The sequence below is a fragment of the Triticum urartu genome, chromosome 6, assembly GCF_003073215.2.
Source record: "Triticum urartu cultivar G1812 chromosome 6, Tu2.1, whole genome shotgun sequence".
Lineage (NCBI taxonomy): Eukaryota > Viridiplantae > Streptophyta > Magnoliopsida > Poales > Poaceae > Triticum > Triticum urartu.
This window is the reverse complement of record NC_053027.1, coordinates 37,528,925-37,534,924: the sequence shown is the minus strand read 5'-3', so window position 1 is coordinate 37,534,924 and position 6,000 is coordinate 37,528,925.

Here is a 6,000-nt window from a genome sequence, read left to right as displayed (position 1 = left end):
ATGCACCGGAAAGCATTCCAGCAGGCATAGTGATATTTAGTAAAAGTAAAAATTTACAAGTAAGTTAAGTGCAATTTAGATGCTAATCAACTTGTCATATTTAAACACAGTTATGGCCTGAGGGCTGGCAACGCCCTTTGGACCAATCTTCTTGGTGTTAAGAACGATGTAGTTCTTCGCCATAAGCCTTCCTGGTAATGATCTTGCCGGGAGCGGGTGTCAAGGACAACGAAGTTCTTCGCCATGAGCCTTCCCGACAGTGTCGAGAACTCTAGAGTTATCCACTGAAGTCAGGAATCGAGAACGTCAAAGTTCTCTGCTGAAGATAAAAGCCTTCCTGATGACAAGCTTGTCGGAAGCCGGCGTCAAGAACGTCAAAAGTCTCCGCTGAAAACGTAAGACTTCCCGGCAACATCCTTGCCGGGAGCAAGAAAGGAAACAAAACCACACTCTAGCATCGAGATCTGTAGAGTTCTTTGCCAGAAAATTTCCATGGAAGCAGACTCGGGGGCTGGCCAACGCCTCTTGGAGAAACTTTTTTGGGAAATGTGGTTAAACACTATCATGACCCATGCAAAATTTGGCCCCAACTCCAGCGTCGAGATCTTAGAGATCTCCGCTGAAACTGGGCCCGGGGGATGTGTCGGTGTAATGAGAACCAGGGTCCCACTAACCTCTGAAGATGGGCCATGACAGTGCTCAGCAACACCCGGCAATCATTTCGCCGGCAAGCACTACTGCCACGCGGGGAGCATCTCTCGCGCGGCATGGATCAACACTCAAGCAAACCAACCAGAATATCCCCCAGGAAGGCCTCCCCTGCCGGGTAGACGAGTCTGGCGGAGTCAAGACCATGCCCGGGATCGAGTCCAAGCCACTCCAGCAGGGTCTTCGGGGCCGCCAAGCCAGACCCCGGCAAGCCTCGAATCGGCAAGCAAGTTCCTTGCTGCTCGACAAGTATTGACCCGGCAAACTTCGGAACGGCAAGCAAAATTCCTTGTTGTCACTCTATATCAATGATGGGCACATCATTAGATAAACGAGAACTGCATGGCCACGTATTCATCCACCACTCTAGAACTACCTCTATTGGAGTCTTCCCAAGCACGTGTCAAGATGGCATGGCTAGATGCTCAAGCGGTGGTGACAAGGCATCCTACTTTCCTGGTGGCCGAAGAGAAGACATGCATCCAAGCGGTGCATTTAATTCACTGTCAGTGATGAGGATGATCACACTGTAGTAACTTAATACCTCTTGCATGCACTGTACGCCACTGTTGGAGATCCCTTGGACATATAAAAGGAGGCCCAAGGCGTAGCAGAAGGGGGGCTTTTGGCCGAGTTGATACGGGTAGCTACTGTGTACGGTTCATCACATAGCGCTCCTGGAGCCAGAGCTCAAGAACACAAAATATACACAGAGAAGCAGGATTAGGGTTTTACGCATCCTTGCGGCCCGAATCTGGGTACACGATCCTTGTGCTGACCGCTAGACCCGCTCTTTCCACAGCCCCGCGCCCGCCAACCATAGAAGGGATTCCCCGTGATCCCATAGGTGTCGTTACACCGACATCTTTGGCACGCCAGGCAGGGGCAGCGCAGTTGTGAAAATCTGGTCTAGCAGTTAGCGCGTCAGTTTCTTCAAGATCATCATCATCACGTTCCATGGCGCCCATGCAAAAGGGCTCTTTGACGATGAAGATTTCCACATCCAAGCTTCCTTCACCCACACCTGCGGATGGCGCGGGCGGCGCTACCGCCGCGGAAGGCGCGGCTGCTGCGGTAGGCATGACCGGCGCAGGCGGCGTGGTCGCCGTGCCCGCTGCAGCAAGAGCAGGAGATGGAGATGCCGGAGGCGGTCATCTTCTGCGACCCCCCGGACAAATTTCTTCACCAACAATGGCGTCTTCTTCGCCATCACTGCAATTCTGAGAAAGCTAAGTTCCAAAACTTTAATTACACCCTGTTGCATAGTCTCATCCTTAATGACGTTTTTGCACATAACCTGTGCGCGAAGGAGCACTCTTGAGACAATCTGCGCTCTGGGTTGTTCGGGTCTGCCTAGAAACACCCGTGCAGCCGTGTTTGTTCTTGGAGTGTGAAGCTCTCGAGAAGGCGGTGTCCTCGATAGGATGCTAACTAGGATCCGTTCCTAAGCGCCATTGACTAGGACGTGCATCATCGAGATGCATTCCGGAAAGCGTAGGGAATAGTTGTGCAGACATTTAGTCATTTAAGGAAAAGACTTAACAAGTTTCTATTTATTTGAGATTTCTGCATAAACATGTATGCCAAGGAACCTTCTTGGGGCTAGTTGCACTCCATTTTGCCTCGAGTCCGCTCGGCAACTTATGCAGCTGCGCTAGAACCAGGAGGGCAAACCTTTCCGAGAGGCGACGTTACCGAGTAGATGCTAAGGGCCCGTTCCGTCAAGCGCTGCTGGCTGGGTCGTATACACCGGAAAGCATTCCAGCAGGCATAGGGGATATTTAGTAAAAGTAAAAATTTACAAGTAAGTTAAGTTCAATTTAGATGCTAATCAACTTGTCATATTTAAACACAGTTATGCCCCGAGGGCTGGCAACGCCCTTAGGAGCAATCTTCTTGGTGTTAAGAACGATGTAGTTCTTCGCCATAAGCCTTCCCGGTAATGATCATGCCGGGAGCCGGTGTCAAGGACGACGAAGTTCTTCGCCATGAGCCTTCCCGATAGTGTCGAGAATTCTAGAGTTCTCCATTGAAGACAGGCATCGAGAACGTCAAAGTTCTCTGCTGAAGATAAAAGCCTTCCTGATGACAAGCTTGCCGGAAGCCGGCGTCAAGAACATCAAAAGTCTCCGCTGAAAATGTAAGACTTCCCGACAATAGCCTTGCCGGGAGCAAGAAAGGAAACAAAACCACACTCTAGCATCGAGATCTGTAGAGTTCTTTGCAAGAAAATTTCCATGGAAGCAGACTCAGGGGCTGGCCAATGCCTCTGGGAGAAACTTTTTTGGGAAATGTGGTTAAACACTATCATGACCCATGCAAAATTTGGCCCCAACTCCAGCGTCGAGCTCTTAGAGATCTCCGCTGAAACTGGGCCTGGGGGCTGTGTCGGTGTAATGAGAACCAGGGTCCCACTAACCTCTGAAGATGGGCCATGATAGTGCTCAGCAACACCCGGCAATCATTTCGCCGTTAAGCACTACTGCCACGAGGGGATCGTCTCTCCCGCGGCATGGATCAACACTCAAGCAAACCAACTAGAAGATCCCCCAGGAAGGCCTCCCTTGCCGGGTAGACGAGTCTGGCGGAGTCAAGACCATGCCGGGGATCGAGTCCAAGCCACTCCAGCAGGGTCTCCGGGGCCGCCAAGCCAGACCCTGGCAAGCCTCGGATCGGCAAGCAAGTTCCTTGCCGCCCGGCAAGTATTGACCCAGCAAGCTTCGGAACGGCAAGCAAAATTCCTTGCTGGCACTCTATATCAATGATAGGCACATCATTAGATAAATGAGGACTGCATGGCCACGTATTCATCCACCACTCTAGAACTACCTCTATTGGAGTCTTCCCAAGCACGTGTCAAGATGGCATGGCTAGATTCTCAAGTGGTGGTGACTAGGCATGCTACTTTCCTGGTGGCCGAATAGAAGACATGCACCGAAGCGGTGCATTTAATTCACTGTCAGTGATGAGGATGATCACACTGTAGTAACTTAACACCTCTTGCATGCACTGTACGCCACTGTTGGAGATCCCTTGGACATATAAAAGGAGGCCCAAGGCGTAGCAGAAGGGGGGCTTTTGGCCGAGTTGATACGGGTAGCTACTGTGTACGGTTCATCACATAGCGCTCCTGGAGCCAGAGCTCAAGAACACAAAATATACACAGAGAAGCAGGATTAGGGTTTTACGCATCCTTGCGGCCCGAATCTGGGTACACGATCCTTGTGCTGACCGCTAGACCCGCTCTTTCCACAGCCCCGCGCCCGCCAACCATAGAAGGGATTCCCCGTGATCCCATAGGTGTCGTTACACCGACATCTTTGGCACGCCAGGCAGGGGCGGCGCAGTTGTGAAAATCTGGTCTATCAGTTAGCGCATCAGTTTCTTCAAGATCATCATCATCACCTTCCATGGCGCCCATGAAAAGGAACTCTATGACGATGAAGCTTTCCACGTCCAAGCTTCCTTCATCCACACATGCGGATGGCGAGGGCAGCGCTACCGCCGTGGACGGTGTGGCTGCTGCGGTAGGCACGACCGGCGCAGGCGGCGTGGTCGTTGTGCCCGCTACAGCAAGAGCGGGCGATGGAGATGCTGGAGGCGGTCATCTTCCGCGCCCCCCCCCCCCGGACAAATTTCTTCACCAACAATGGCGTCTTCTTCGCCATCATCGCAATTCAGAGAAAGCTAAGTTCCAAAACTTAAATTACACCCTGTTGCATAGTCTCATCCTTAATGACATTTTTGCACATAACCTGTGCGCGAAGGAGCACTCTTGAGGCAATCTGCGCTCCGGGTTGTTCGGGTCCGCCTAGCAACACCCGTGCAGCCGCATTTATTCTTGGAGTGTGAAGCTCTCGAGAAGGCGGCGTCCTCGATAGGCTGCTAATTAGGATCCGTTCCTAAGCGCCATTGACTAGGACGTGCATGATCGAGATGCATTCCGGCAAGCATAGGGAATAGTTGTGCAAACATTTAGTCATTTAAGGAAAAGACTTAACAAGTTTCTATTTATTTGAGATTTCTGCATAAACCTCTATGCCAAGGAACCTTCTCGGGGCTAGTTGCGCTCCATTTTGCCTCGAGTCAGCTCGGCAACTTATGAAGCTGCGCTAGAACCAGGAGGGCAAACCTTTCCGGGAGGCGACGTTCCCGAGTAGATGCTAAGGGCCCGTTCCTTCAAGCGCTGCTAGCTGGGTCGTATGCACCGGAAAGCATTCCAGCAGGCATAGGGGATATTTAGCAGAAATAAAAATTTACAAGTAAGTTAAGTGCAAGTTAGATGCTAATCAACTTGTCATATTTAAACACAATTATTGCCCGAGGGCTGGCAATGCCCTTAGGACCAATCTTCTTGGTGTTAAGAACGATGTAGTTCTTCGCCATAAGCCTTCCCGGTAATGATCATGCCGGGAGCCGGTGTCAAGGACGGCGAAGTTCTTCGCCATGAGCCTTCCCGACAGTGTCGAGAACTCTAGAGTTCTCCACTGAAGTCAGGCATCGAGAATGTCAAAGTTCTCTGCTGAAGATAAAAGCCTTCCTGGTGACAAGCTTGCTGGAAGCCGGCGTCAAGTACGTCAAAAGTCTCCGCTGAAAACACATAAGACTTCCCGGCAACAGCCTTGCCGGGAGTAAGAATGGAAACAAAACCACACTCTAGCATCAAGATCGGTAGAGTTCTTTGCCAGAAAATTTCCATGGAAGCAGACTAGGGGGCTGGCCAATGCCTCTGGGAGAAACGTTTTTGGGAAATGTGGTTAAACACTATTATGACCCATGCAAAATTTGGCCCCAACTCCAGCGTCGAGCTCTTAGAGATCTCCGCTGAAACTGGGCCCGGGGGCTGTGTCGGTGTAATGAGAACCAGGGTCCCACTAACCTCTGAAGATGGGCCATGACAGTGCTCAGCAACGCCCGGCAATCATTTCACCGGCAAGCACTACTGCCGCGCGGGGAGCGTCTCTCCCGCGGCATGGATCCACACTCAAGCAAACCAACCAGAAGATCCCCCAGGAAGGCCTCCCTTGCCGGGTAGACGAGTCTGGCGGAGTCAAGACCATGCCCGGGATCCAGTCCAAGCCACTCCAGCAGGGTCTCCGGGGCCGCCAAGCCAGACCCCGGCAAGCCTCGGATCGGCAAGCAAGTTCCTTGCCGCCCGGCAAGCTTCGGAACGGCAAGCAAAATTCCTTGCTGGCACTCTATATCAATGATAGGCACATCATTAGATAAATGAGGACTGCATGGCCACGTATTCATCCACCACTCTAGAACTACCTCTATTGGAGTCTTCCC